We start from the raw sequence: 15,391 nt of genomic DNA on the forward strand, positions 1-15,391 counted from the left end.
TCCAGTTACTGTTGTTTTACAAAGATATTACACAGTGATGAATAATAAAGAAGGCAATTCACTAAACAAAGTACCTATTCCAAAGTTATTTTTATTAAAAGAAATGCAAATACCATACTCATGGCATATGACTTTACACTTGAAGAATCTTGCAATTTGCATAAAATCTGGGTGAAAGAAATTTAGTTGAAAGACCACATCTCCAACTATTAATGAATATTCCCAGAAAATCTAACAAAAGAAAAAAAACCCAACCACCTCTGCTTGGCACGTTTCTTCCAAATGTGCTTTCTTAGCTTAGGTTGCTTTCATAGAGATAACACTGGCAGACGGCAACTGTATATGTTTTGTAATAAACATACTTTTGATATGGCATTTCAGGGCAATTGGATGAAAACTAAAAAAAATTTTATAAAGCTACATTTATCATCCATGTATATCAAGGATCATGTTATTACAATAAACTATGTAGAGTACAGCACTGTCCATGAAATCAGGGAGATATTTCATATCACTTTAATATGTTGACATTATCAACTGACCTATAAATACCAATAACATTTTCATTATCATCTACATTTAACCCTCTTTAAGCTTTCAAGTGCCCTTACGTCCAACACCCGAAAACATTCAATTCAATTCCACCAAGTAACTCCAAAAATCACATCAAGGAAGTTCTTTATTGGTTTCTCTCAATGACTTCCAGATTAAATCTGCTCTTCTATAATCATAGAAAAGGCTTTCTGTAAGTATCTAGTCTAAAAACACATGGTTGAAGCTAGATATTTTCCATGCTGCAACAACGGACCATGCAACTAGAAAATAGTTAATAACTCTCCTGATGACTCACATACTGAAATCAGTGCTGACTCTTAGTATCAGAAGAATGAAACCATATTTAAGAATTAAAATAAGATTGTGGAGCACGCAAAAGGATAGGTTTGGATCTGAAAGTATCTACCTTTTACCTACTCACCTTTCAGACACTTGGGCTTCATTAACTCCCAAGTATCACTGCAAGAACATGCACTATCAGTGCAGTGAGTGCATAAATGCCAGAATGCCAAGGTAAGGAAGAGGCAGACATGGTAAATCTGTTCACAGTAGTGTTCCCAGATTGGTGCTAAAATAAGAGTTAGGAGCTACATTCATTTCAAGTAAATACAAGATTATCTATACTCAGTTCAGGCCTTCTTTAGTCATCATCTACTTGGGAAGAAATTATAGCTTATATAGAACAGCATTCATTTTTCTCAGTGACAGAAAGTGAAAGTGAACATACTCTGGCCCTTCTCCAGTTCAGACCAAGGAGAGATCCATGCACAAATCCCTGAGGGTGACATCTACCCAGCCCAATACAGCTATACTTACCCATTCTGTAAGCTCCCAGATCAAAAGCAGTTGGCTCAAGCCTCTGGAATAACAAAGGTTTCACATCAAAATATTCTTCCAAATAGAAGTTGAGTATACAAATTTGCCATCTCTCCTTGTGACAAAAGCTTTCATCCATAATGTTTGCTAGGAGACAAGATTTTTACCACACCAGAGTGCAAAGAAACTTATAGTGGCCTTTCAGGCCTGTGCATCTTGAATAGTTTCAGTTATGAATGGACAAGTGTTCTTCACACCTCCTAGAACAGGGAAACAAAGAAGAGAAAAAGAAATCCTGGAGTCCTCCAGAAACCCAGCATTTCCACCTAGCCTTCTATTCAAGTATTTCTACCCTTGGCTGTTGATACTAAACAAACCCATGGATACACTGAATAGCAATAGATCATAAGCAGCTAATAAAATTACACTGAGCTAGACATCACTACTGTATTGAACAAAACAGATTCTTCCTTCCACCAACAATGTCTAGAGCAGACAGAAGCACAAAAGCTGTGTGATGACATCAGGGAAGGCAAATGGGCAGGCCGTGACAGCTGTATAAATTCTGTGGTTTGGTCCTGGAGTTTGTGGCTTCAGCCCCAGGTCCCAATTCCTTACCACAAACCACTAGAGATCTCTCTGAATAAATGCAGGGCCAGCTCCCTCTCAACGAGGCTCCATCCGATTTAAATATCATCCATGAAAAGGCCTGCAGCTGAAGCATCCTGCCATAGGCATGGCTACTCAGCACAGCTGTGGGCATGGCACAGCTGAGACCCTTTCAGCTTGATAACAGAAGAAAGTGCCCTGAGCACTTTCCATCCCTGCAGGCTGCCTGCCTTCTTGGACAGCCCCTTGGGAACACAACTCAGCTGCCTTCTCAGAATCAGACACGGAGGACTGCAGATTAATTAATGCTGCCTGTATCCCAGGGACATCCTGGGGCCCTTAATCACGGTCCTTAGCCATGCTCCTCTAGGTACTTTCCATGCATTAGGCAAAAAGGCAGGCTCTGTATGTCAGGGCTCCTCCAAGAAAGGGCTGTCCACCTGCAGCAGTACCTGCAGAGCAGCAGCTTTTGAACCACTCCACAGTCTAGGATGCTATTCCCGATATCCAAACATAGCTAGCTCAGCCTCTTAATGTCAGTCTTTCTGAACTGTGGCAGTGAGGCAAATGTGCATGAGCACCAGTGGTCAGAGCCACCCAGGCACTCCAGCTGACACAGGCTATAGATGAAAGTCACACATGGGGCAGCCCCTGCTTTGCATTTTGGTGCAGATGTACACAGAGAAAGGAGTGAGGGCAGAGCTGAGACAGTGGGAAGCTTAGAGAGGAGGATGTCTTACTTAAAATCACTCTAAAGCACATTACAAATCTGTTAAATCATTGTGGCTTACCCTGTATTTCAGAGTAAATTAGTAACTTTTCAGAGGGAGTGAAGAAACTACCACTCCACTTTTAAATAATGAAAATGCTAAAAAACCTACACTTAACAGCTCTAAAACTGCAGCAAGTCACCCACCAACACCCACTCCTCTTGTCAGCAGGCTTTTTTCAGCTTTGCCTATTATTTGTGTCAAGTCAGAGATGTCTAATGTTTGCTGTGCTTATCTGCTCAACTTTCAGGAGCCCCAAATGTTACAATATGTACCTGTGCCACTGACCTTTTTCGCCACAGCATTTTGATCTAAATAAGTAAAAACTGCAGAGTTTCCAAAATCATTTGGATTCACTGCTCTGAGTGCATAGCTGCAAAAAATCTGCTTTAAGATTAACATCCAATTTTATTCGTGCCTGAGGCTTCACCACAGCATCTATTTTTGTAAGATTAACAGCAAGATCCCAGTTCTCCAGAAATGTAAAGAGTAACAGACAATTGTAAAAGGAAGATGATGTTTCCTAACCTGCTCTGCTCACATCCAAGAAGGTACATTTTCGTAGCCCTTCCCACACTGGTGTAATTTCTATTTGCGATTTTGCACCCACAACATACAGCATGTGTATTAGTCCTTCTGCCTCCCATTAGCTGGAATGCAAACTGTGGGTGCCAAAAAATACTAACATAAATCTCACATGTGCAAATCATCCCCTGAAAGACAGCTTTTACTCTGGAGGAGTTAAGAAACAGCCATCTTCCAGTACCTTGCACAACAGGAGTTTGAATCATCTAACTTGAAAATACAAGTATAGAAAACGAGCACTTGATATTTTGGCCAATCCATTTGAAATGAGTATACATAAAAACACTTCTTTTTGGACATGGCAACCTGAGGACAAATTGAGGGTCATTTTTAACCTAAACATCAGAGGAGATGCTGCTTTAAATAGTGCCTTTGGTATCTGTCAATTAGAGCTATTGCATTGCTGTCAACTTGCACTCCTGCTTTAGTTCCAGCTTTGCTCCATCCTACACAGAACCGTACAAATCAATTGTCTCTTGAAAACTGGAAAGTGAAATTAATAAACTGTGAGAAAAGCTGATTCATAAAGCTGACACTCCTGTGCCCAACAACCCTGGGTTTCTCCCCTCCAGCTAGTGGCTTCAGATAGGCAGGCAAAGTAGTAAAAGATTATCAAATTGCAACTGTCATTCCTGACAAAATGCATCTCAATGCTGGAAGGAATTTTAGGTTTTAAGCTAAACCACCACCTCAAAGGGTTCCTCAGAGCCTGTCAATATCTGTACTTTGGATGGAAAGCTACCACTGAGCGCAGTGTGTCCAACATACAGAACCTGCCACAAAATGAAGTTCTTCATAAGAAAGCTCATCTCAGTCCTGGTTGGTAACAATAACAAGGAGACAAGATGAGACCATCAGTCTCAATTGTGAAGACAATGTTTTCCTCCCATATTATTCTGTCTGTCATGTTCCCTTCAGGTTCCAAAGGAATCCCTGTCTCATACATCATTATTTCCCACAAAGCCTGAAAGCCCTCAGGGGGGGTTTCTTCCTGCCCACTGTACCAGCCTTGAAGTCTGAGTACCTTCAGAACAGTGACAGAGGCCTCTGCCAGCAATAAAGGGGAACATCTGCATACCAATTAAACTGCTGAGCGCTGAAGAGTAAAAAAAGAAAAAAAAAAAAGAGGGGGGGAAAAGCCTTGAAAGTAAATCTGAGCCAAGTTCTAATTAATGCCCTAGGCCCCGATTCACCACAGCACTTAGGCATGTAGTTAACTTTAAGCATGTATTTAGTTCCATTGAAGTCAAAAGACAGCATCGGAGAGGCAAACTACATTAGCACAATTTAATACTCTTTGGGCTAATTAATCAGCCATAAAAATTAACTATGAGAACTGTATTCCTTATTCCCCTCACTGTGGCATTTCCAGATGAAAATACTTGAATGTCGCTGGAATAAGCAAAAAAGCGCTACTTGTTTGGCTGTCATGGGGTGCTTGGTCCTACAGCTGTGAAGGCCAGTCCATAAGAACAGCTATAGGAACTGAGCTCTCTCCACATCACAGCCTACTGTCTGTATCTTCTATGTGGTGGCAGCTCGCAGACACAAAAAGCACAGCCCTTGTCCTGAGGAGCAGTAATTGAAGAAACAAAAAGAACTGGCAACAGAGAAGCAGAGCCACCAGGCAATGGATGGCACATCAGAGACTTCTTTCCTTTTCTCTGTAAAGAGGCATTTGCTCCCTGTAGCACATCAGTGTCAGCTGTGATTGGAGGTGGCAAAGGAAAGGCAGCAGACAGGGCTGGGTAAGCAAGGGAGGCTGAGGGCAGATGCAAGTTTCGAGACAGAGCAGGTGAGGTTGCCAAGGAGGCACCGTCAGGCAGAGCTGGGGTGAGGGGAACTGTGCTGGTGTCTAAAGGCAAGGCAGACTGGAGTCTGGCCCAGCCCCAGTGTGGGCAAGGGCTAAACTCTCCTCCGTTTCAGTGCAGCAGGACTAAGCCCTGTAAAAAAGAAGCCCAGAGTGCAACCTCCACATAGCTGAATTGTCCCAGATACATCCAACCCTTTTCTTCACTTGGTGAGCCCAGCATGGTGAATGGCTGCCAACACTGCACCAACAACACGCAGGATAGATGTGGCCTAAACATGGGCTCCAAGGGTCAAATGTGACCAACTTCTGAGGTCCTGTTGACTTCAAAAAAGCACGTGTAAGAACCAACCATTCTGTAAATCAGAATGCAAGGATACAAGCTGGCTGATAAGGGTGTTCCTGCTACGGATTTCTGCCAAAATGAAGCCACAGAAAGTTTGCTGAGTATCATTAATGCTGTACATGGACCTATGAAAGCAAGAAAAATGAAAGCAGGGGACATAAACTCCTGGTTGACCATCCTTCTTTATCTCATCCATCATGAAAACAAAAAAGAACAAAAACAACCCTCCAAAAATTGGAACACCATGAGGATAAAAGAAAGTACCAGCACAGCTTTTCAGATTAACTTTGAATTTCCTTGCTTTCATTGGTTTAAGAGCTCTATTGTTACTCTCTTGGTTTCTTTAATTGCAGATACTAAAAATTCTTTTATCTTTCAAAGTCTTTAGAGTATGTTATATAATTACGTAATTAAAGCCTCTTTCAACTGGATATAATTTACTCTATAGTTTACAACAGCTGCACTAGAGCTATTACAGTTTATCATTTAAAAGCCTAATTAGAGGCTTCTTAATTAGTGGATCCTTCAGTCACTAGACTGTGACTGTGTAAAATATGCTCAGCAGCGATTGCATTTTACAAATCTACATGAAATGTTTGTGTGAAAACAGGGTGTGTACAAGTCCAAAAAGACAGTGCTTGTCCCTGCAGGTCAGCCCATCTGAGCATGCAGAGCTCCACACAACATCTCCACTCCCCTATCTCAGTGCCCCGTTGCTCCACACAGCCTTTCCCTCATGCATGTGTTGCTGGGAACTGCCAGCACCTCCCAAAACAAGACCCCAGCCTCCCTGAGCTGATGTGACTGTTGCCATGTTCAAACACGACCCAAAGAGACAATGGGGCTGTGCCCACTGACTGCCCAGGCCAGCTCTTACATGGTTCATCAAAAGCTTTCTCCAGCAAACTCAGCTCCTAGCAGCTGCTGCTCTCTCCTTCAGGAGCTCTGCTCCATGCTGGATTCTGCACACACTTGTTCTGTGCTGCCCAAAGTACTCGTATCACAAGAAGGAAGAAGAGGGTAAGAGCCTCTCATTTATAGCCACCAACACATATTTCTCATTAATCACCACCAAACTAGCAGTGGGTCACTGAGATTCTAAGTGCAATATTTGCCCAGAGAAAGGACTGTAACTCCTTCATCCTCTCCCCTGGGTGGCACAATGCCAGGGAGCAGCTAAAGCAAATCTTAACAGGAATCACTCCCTCGAATGAGCCTCATATGAACTGGGGGCTCACAGGCCCTGCCGCTCAGTGAGCAAAGAGCTTGTCCAGACCATACTCTGGAGGACTGGTAGGGTTTTGTTCAGTTTTCTGCAGCTTGTAACACAGCAGCTGTGATATAGTGGGTCAGATTTGGTGCCTGCCAGCCTTTGGGAGTGTTGCTTTAAACAGTACAGTGACAAAATCATGAGTTCTTGTTGACTGCAGGATAATATAAATCAGCTATTGAAAACCTGTATCATTAGTGCTATTGCTTTCCAGTGGTAGATGGCTGCAGTAATGGATTGGCCTCTCCATCTCATCCTCCCACTGGAAAGCAACATATACAAGACCAATCAATAACCTGATCTAAGTTACTTGTAGACATGTCAGGTGCAAATATCACCCTATCTCAAAAGGTTTTAAAGACCAGGTACTTTTGCAAAATTTAGGCCAGGCAACAAATTGCTTTGGATAACTTGTCATTATGGTGGAGAACAGCATAACCAGACCCACCCACACTGTTACACATGAGTTTTAAATAGACAGGAAGTAATTCTATTGTATGCATGTATTACTTTGTGGGGTCAACAGCTCAAGATGTTCCATTTGAAAAGCATTTTCTAGAACAGCCATATTGCTGAAGAGCCTGTTTGATGGGAAATAACTATACTATTTCATCATGGAATTTGCCACTAATTTCTACAGCTGAAATCCTAAAATACTTCCAAAAGCAATACCAAAATCCACGGTCATTACTAGGGCCAGAATTTTATCCTATTGTGTCATAACATATTACCCACTTAATGTAGTGTTGTCAAACCTGAAGTCAGTGGAAACTCTACAGGTCATAGCCTTGTTTCCCCATGGATCAGTGGAGAGGCTAGAAAGGGGTTTAAGGGCCTTCCCTACATAAATGTGGCATCACTTTGATGCCATTACTATGACTAAAGCATGTACATGTTTCTATCCCTGACCCCATCCCTTCCACCTGCACACACACACAGAGGGGATATGATCAAGTAGATTTTAAAGCAGGTCAGAGGCACAGATATTTCACAGTTATCATGTTACAGCCCCCAAGGATGTCCATGGACACACATGAAGTGAATGCAAGTTGAGTCCTGGCTATATACTGAGTCCTGCTGTGACACTGACATCAGGACAGTCTTTTTGGGGGAGAAAACAAACACAGGCCAGGGCTTTCCGAAAGGTGAGCTGTCACCATCTGAAAACAAGCTGCCTACAGATTTAACTGAGAACTTCACAGGGATATCCTATTTCTTTGAGCTGACCTTCTTAGAAAACTTTGTACTCTGAACTTCTGGAAATCCTTGCACCTTAAATCAAACACCCTTTTAAACAGGTCCTTGTACAACACTTAGATTCCATGGCCTGCATGGTACTGATACCGACGTTCTTCAGTAAATTCAACAGCATCGGAAGTGATGTCATAAAAATGATTTCACCTGATTAATTTTGCATTGTCTTCTGTGACAAGAGCAGGAGAGGAAAAGGAAGGTGGTGGCTAGGTTCAGGTAGCCATAACCATAAAGCAGAGGAGCAGGCTGAAGACAGAGGAGGAAATAACATCATATCAATATGCTTTGTACTCAGTTTGCCTGCTGGTCCAAGCAAGTACCATGAACTCCCTTCTCTTCATAGCAGGGCAGCCATGCTGCACCCCACCCTGGAAAAGCCTGGGAGAGCAGAGCACAGGACAGCCAGCGGCTTGGCAAGGCCAGGGACCCTCTGGAACAGGGAGCCTGCAGCAGATCCCACCAAGACAGCTCACCAGCCCAGCTCCCTCAGCACCAGGGCACCACGATGAGGAATCCAAGCACCTGCACCCAGCCCATAGCCATCCCAGCTACACAGGCTGGTAGCTGATGTGCTCCAGCCTCAGGGCTGCTGCCTGAACCTTTGGGGTCAGAATAAAGAAATGGATCTCTCTGGCAGTCAAGAGATCCCTTTTTATGGGGGCAGGATTATGGATTATCATTTTGTGTAGATCTCTGCTCTTCTCCACCCCCACAGCTTTTTTCTTCTTAAATAAATGAAAACATACCAGAAGAGCTCAGTGTCTTCTTTCAAGACTTCTCTATTTCACTAACTTGTTCCAACCTCCATCACAGCTCTTTCCTTGTCAGCAACTGTACCACTGCGCTATACCTCTGCCCACGCAGAAATGCACTGGCTGAAGGTATGAACTGGAATCTCTCCGTTAAAGGAACAAGCAGGCATCCCAGAGACTGACACAGCTGCTATTTGCATGTAAAAGAGGAAAAGAGGTGCATGACTGAGCCCAAATTAGCATGAGCAAAGCCTCCCACCGCATTTGCAAACTACAGCTTGCACAGTGGTGCTAATAGAGGTGCACACTTTCCTCACAAAGAAGGATTTCTACCTCAGCCATAAGGAAACTTGTATAACAGTGGTCCACAGAATTTAGCATGAACTTCTAAACCTGTATTTTTCTAAAATATACAGAGTGCTAGAAAAAGAGAAAAACAGTGGATGCAGGGTTTAATTTCATCTCCACTTCCAGCTTGATTCCTGAAACTGACTACCTCAGAGAGACATGTTTTGTAAGGCCTCCATCGCTTCTGTACCCCTAGATTTCTGAATGTCCAGAAATAGTCACAGCACTCAGTGCATCTAAAAATGAAAACCAAAATAAACAGGGCAAATGCAGATCTAACGTTCCATTTCCATCTTTTGATAAAGGAGAACCATTCCTTTTCAATATCAGCTCTTTCAAAGGGATGCTCTTGGGATTCATTTATGTCTGCAAAGTCTTGCTGAAGACACACACTTCATAAACGATAAGATTTCCAGATTTTAGCACAGTCTTTGTCTCTCTGTCTGTGTACAGATACCTAAGCATCCATGTCTGTGCCTATGCCTATTGAGTCAGAAAAAGAGGATTAGATGTCTCAAGCAGACTGTTCAAGAAGTGCAATTTTATTGATCCCCCAAATGAAACTGCACTTTGAGGTGATGCAGAGAAGTTGTAGACTCTTTTTACTTTATCCTCATACTTTCATGGAAGCTGTTGGAACAATTCAGTGCCTCTGCTATTTCTGCTGTAGGTTTAGCTCATCTGAGAAACTAGAAAGAACAGTAAATGCAGACATTAATGGTAATAAAAATCAAAGCTAAGCCATACATGAAGAGAAACAAATTCCAAAATGAAAAATTCGATTACACAGTACCTGTCTCCTGTCTTGACTTCCTCATTATACGTAGAAATTAACCCTGTCATTAAGTACTTTGATCAGGCTGTACATAAACAGCTTATAATGGCATGAAATCTACCACAGCAAGCAGGCAAATGAACGAGTGGAGAAATACTGACATTTGGGGCTGCTGTCAGACATCAAGTGCTCCTACTCCCTCAGGGCCAAACTGCTAGAGTAAATGGCGTTACTCGGAGGATTAATTGTTCCCTCCTGGTTTGCACTACTTCCAGAAAGTTTCAGTAATAATATCCAAGAGGCTATCATTTGAGATCACTAGCACTGTTTTAAGACCTCTGAGAGATTTATAAACTGGGCTTTGTAACTGCTCTTTAGGCTAAAATTTGGTATAGAAATTCTCAGCACACAATTGACCTGAAGCAGTATCCCACCTTTTTAAAGTGTTCTGAGGTCAAAAGAGGAAAAACAGCATTTAAAGTAGGAATAGTCACTATCATCTATCTACCTAGAATTAATGCACGAGAGGAGACATGCCCATGGTCAAACTGGTCCAGGTTTGCATTGCTCAGAAATGAGGTATGGCACCATTTCACACACTCCAGCTCCAAGTATTTGTCACTTACATTTGGAGAATTTCCTTATAGTAATGCCTATTATAAGCAAGACTTCTGGGCAATTCAGAGTTTTTTTCTGGTTGGTTTGTTTATTTGTCAGGATTTTGGAGCAGAAGTTGCTTTCTTCTGGGATGCATTTAATGCAATGTAACTTTACTTACTCGTGATCCTTTCTAAATTCCTTGCACACACAGACTGCCATGCAATCAGAGGCGGTCAGGCCAACGGGGTCTCTCCCCAGCTGTGTCCCTGGTTTGCCATCTCAGAGCCTTGTTTTCACGCAGCTGTGTTTCCTGCTGGCTCTTCCCACCTCTTTGCTCAGAAGACCCTCAGCATGGAGACAAGCCGTGAGGGTGCCCAGGTACAACATCTGCCCCTGAGCACTGCCTGGGGGCACTGCACTGCATTTCAAAAGTACAGCTCAGATGCTCTCTGCTTTCCTAGGTTAGCTGTGATGGGGCTCTGGTGATTTACCGAGGACAGTAGGCACAGACATAAGGGAGGAATCTTGATCCAAAAGAGGCAGTTTTCCACTGTCTTCAAGATGGCCAAGATTTTACCTTTAACAACCTAATAAAAGCTTGGAAAAACACTGAGCAACCGCACATATTATTTGTTTCTGCATATATTGCTAAACATATTTCAGAGCAGACATTTTATTACTCCTAAAAGCACTAAAGCCCAGTATTTCCCTCACTTATCATAACCCATTCTCTTATCCCATTGCTACAATCAGCCCCAGGATGTTATCGAAATACATTGTTCGACACAGCTATAACCACAACTCAGACAAACTCAGCCATAGACCAAAACATCTGAGCCAAAACAGCACAGGCACCATTGAACTTCCCAGAATACTGCTCTTAATCTGTAAAGCTGCATAGCTGTGCTTACTCATGCCCCACATACCAGATGTGTGCCCACAAAAATGCTTCTTTCCAGATCCCCAAATACTCAGGCACTCCCTTCTGTACAGTCAAGCAGAGAGTGCAACCATGCCACACCAACATGGGTATACACAGAAGATATCACAGTAAGACACTGTGCAAGAGGTGGAGTTATCTGAAGGCAGCGTTTTTACATTTGCTCTAATTGACCAGCCCAGTTGTAGCACATGTGTAGTCCCTGGTAATAAAGAAATAAGCCATTTATTTTGACTTTGCAATTCCTGTTCCAAATAATTTACTTGAATATTGCTGGGTATTTTGCCTACATTAAAAGCTGTAGTAAGGGCGTACCTAAAATTTCTAGCAAACCTAGCAATCCAGGCTGCAAATGCACATTCTGTATACCAACTACCAACTACTAGCATTATCATTTGATATTTTTAAAATACGCCAGCTTCCCTTGTAAAAACAATTCACTATTAATATCAATTTTACGTAACTAGCAGCATGCCAGGGATTTCTCACAGATCCCATCCCTTAAGAATCCCCAGAATTCAGCAAGGTGATCAAATCTCATATGCGAAGTCTTCCAGTGATTACTCTCTTCAATTCACCTCTTCAGTGCTCTGGAGTTTGCTTCTGTTCCCACAGAGCATCCAGCCTTCCTGTGGGATGCAGAGAAGATTAAGGGCTCCACTCCTGACTGAGCAAGACATTTTTAAGCATGTCTTCTCTGTAAGTGCATGTGTTGGTTTAGTAATCAATGACATCCCCTAAAAGTATAGTCAATCAAGTTTTACACACTTCTCTGAATAGCTGATGCATAAACTAGGAAAATGCACTGGCACAGCTCTGGAGCTGCTCTAGAGAAACTCACAAATAATGTACTTTGGCACTGAAACATATCAGTCAGGAAAAGTATAAACAAGAGGAGCAGGAGCAGCTACAGTGGCACTGCTTTTCAAAACACACTCAATGGCTGTTGGGAGGCAAGGCTGAGCCTTCTGTTAGGTTTAAAACTGAACTTGGGAAGGAAAGCACCTGCACAGGGATGCAGATGAGTCACAGAAGATATGTGAGAAGCTGACCTACCTAAAATCTTTCAGGGGCTGGTGAAAATTGTAGTCAAGATCAAGTTTTATTAAAGGGGTTTTTTTACTAAATCTGTGTTCCTGGCTTTACACAGGACTTAAAGTAGGGTGGTAACGTCATTCTATTAGTAACAAATCCCAGCCAATGAGAACAGCACATATTCCCAAAGCCAGCTGGACAGTGGGGCCTCCTGAGAGGTAAAGCCTGGGGCCAGTCCCACAGATGTAACCAGGATACCAGCACCTGCAGTGGCTATTGAAGCTAATGGGAATTGCTGTACTCAGCACCACTGATGTCTGGTGTCCAAGAGAGGAATTTGTGATTTTTCATGAGCTTATTGATTAGAGACGGAGTCTGTCACAAAGACACACCTTTGAAAGGAATTGAAGTTTTCAGCCCTTGTGTAGATGCGCACCCATGGGCTTCATTCTACAAGATGAGGTTTGAATCCCAGCCACATATCTGAGAAGTCAGTATCTCAGTACACTTGCTGTGTGTTCATCAGGGAAAATCTTCTCAAACAGCTGCAATTAAACTCAGGTCACACAGGAGGAGAGCCTTGCTTTGGTACATCCAAGTCCTCCTGACAGCAGGCTGGGGCTTATGGGTGGAAGAACATAGGTCTACTGGAAAGCATGCTAAATGCAACTGCCTTCAGGATGTGATAAATGTCAGGAAGGCAGTACATAAAGCATTTCCAGACTTGAGTCAGAGAACAAAAGTGTGAAGTGTGTACCTTAGTACAAGGTCTAACTCACTTTCACATCCACAGGCCCCAGAGATGCTGCCAGGTAAAGAGCATGAGTCATGGGTGTGTACAATACCCCTTCTGAGCAGTCTTTATCCATCACTCTGCCATTGATCCTCTGCTAAACAGCCAGAAGGTCATGGAGAAATATTACGTCCACATTTTATCTACACACACTTTACAGAGACTGAATTCTAAAGAAAACAGAAAGGAAAATATAACCACTTTCAGAGGCCTCTCCCTGGGACAGAAGTTCTCACTTCTTCATGAGAAGCATCGTGGTGCACCTGCCACAACTGCTTCCATTCAGAGCCATCTCTGTTGAGGTGCCTACTCAAGATGCAGGAATCCTATGGAAACAGGCCCCGGTTGCCCTTCCATTTTCCCTGCAGCCTGCATCTGCATTCAGACTCCATGTAACTTCTGAATGCTGGCTAGGAAAGGCTGATAATGACATACCACAGGTTTCTTAACAAAGTAAGACAATCCTGCCTTTTGGAAGCCTCGCTATGTTCTTTTGATCCAAACAGACATTATTGCTAGTAGCATGGAGTAGATCTTCAGCAACTGTAAATGGACAGTGACATGCTGAATTTCTTGGATTATCAGTTATTTACACCACCCAAAGATCCTGCATACCATCCAAACCATTGTTCTGCATGTTACGCACTCTCTTCCCCAACGAGGTTAGGTATCTGGACTGCGAGAACAGTCAATAGGAATTGAGATGATTTTAAACTGGGCATCTCGGCTTCCAAGTAGTAAAAATGATTTGTGTAAAACTGCTTGGGCACTTGGTTCTCAAATAGGAAGCCTAGAAGAAACTAAGGACTTTGCTGATCTGAAATTGTTAGTGCTTGGCATTTAAAAAAGCTCTTCAGAATGCACCTGACAAATTACTTCATCAAGATTTGGGGGGACTGATGGGAATGCTTTTCACATAGTTGTTAGAACAGAAGTGCTCACAATTTTCCTAGGAAATATGTCAAAATTAATCAAATAATTCCAGGAGCAGAAGAACGCTGCAGCCAGGTTCCTTATTCATCTGTGTCCAAAGGCTGGACTCTTCCTTGGTATGAAGAAGGCACAAGCCATGGCTGACATTTCCCTGTACCTGAGACTGGCATGATATCTCTCTCCCAAGTGCCTCTTTCTACAGCCTCTCCTCAGCCCATCTGTGTTTTCTTCCCCTCCCCCACATATATAATTTAATTGAATTTGGTCAAAAAGATATTTTCAACCACCTGTCAAATTTGGATTACACTAGTCAGGATATCCAAAGTTACACTCGAAGAAGGACATGCACCAGAGGCCAGATTTTAGTGGCACGCTGAAAACTCCCCAAAATGTTCAGCACCCGCATTGGTGGAAGCCTGAAGAAGAGCTTCATTACACCTCCACAGTACTAAGTGCTCCAGGGTCGGACCCCACAGAAAGGAGCACAGTCCTGGAAAATCCTGTGCCCTAGAGACTGCCTGAGCCCCATCCCAGCAGTCCAGAGCAGCTGAATACTCCAAACGCAGCTACTCCAAGCAGCAGTTGAGGAATAAACACCCCGTGGAGGCCCACCGCTCACTGCAGCAATGGGCTGGAAGCAAGGCACAGGGAACTTTCACGTGGACAAAGGTGGGGAAGGCAGTATGCAGAACCCACCTACCTGAGAGAAGATTAAATCTTATCCAACTTCCTCCTGACAGCCAAGCTTCCCCCATACAGCCAGCACAGTAAATGAGATTGCAATGTGGGCAAGCAGGAGGCCAGACACAAGTCCAGAAGCAAGGGGGTTTAGCTCTTACTGAGCAGCTTGATAGCAGAAGTGCCATGGTCATTCTTTCTAATTTCAGAGACCTTTTAAATAAAGTTCCACTCCAGAAGCCAAGCATGAAAGGAGAGGAATGAAAACTCTTTGATAGATAAGATATTACAAGAGACTGTCAGAAGCTTGCTAGGAGAATGAAGTAACACTCTGGATACTGTCATTGAAAACAATAATGAAAGAGTACACCATTTTCTTAACTGAAGTACTATCAAATCTATGTTACTGCCACACAACATATTTTTCGTCCAAAGGTGCCAATTTCAAGCTATGACTATTGATCTCTATCTAACACTCAAAATTAACTGCACTACTAAGGAAAAGTGGCACCAAATCGTTTG

The 15,391-nt window shown here is 42.9% G+C and overlaps 1 long non-coding RNA gene across 4 annotated transcripts in view; it reads right to left on the minus strand.

Moving 5' to 3' along the window:
* Nucleotides 1-15,391, minus strand: part of LOC116447256 — a 161,919-nt gene that overhangs the window by 106,922 nt on the left and 39,606 nt on the right. For all 4 annotated transcript variants that reach the window (XR_004241534.1, XR_004241536.1, XR_004241535.1 and 1 more), the window contains one exon: nucleotides 1,372-1,631. This is a non-coding gene — a long non-coding RNA (uncharacterized LOC116447256). The remainder of the gene's footprint in view (nucleotides 1-1,371; nucleotides 1,632-15,391) is intronic.

The sequence above is a fragment of the Corvus moneduloides genome, chromosome 8, assembly GCF_009650955.1.
Source record: "Corvus moneduloides isolate bCorMon1 chromosome 8, bCorMon1.pri, whole genome shotgun sequence".
NCBI lineage: Eukaryota > Metazoa > Chordata > Aves > Passeriformes > Corvidae > Corvus > Corvus moneduloides.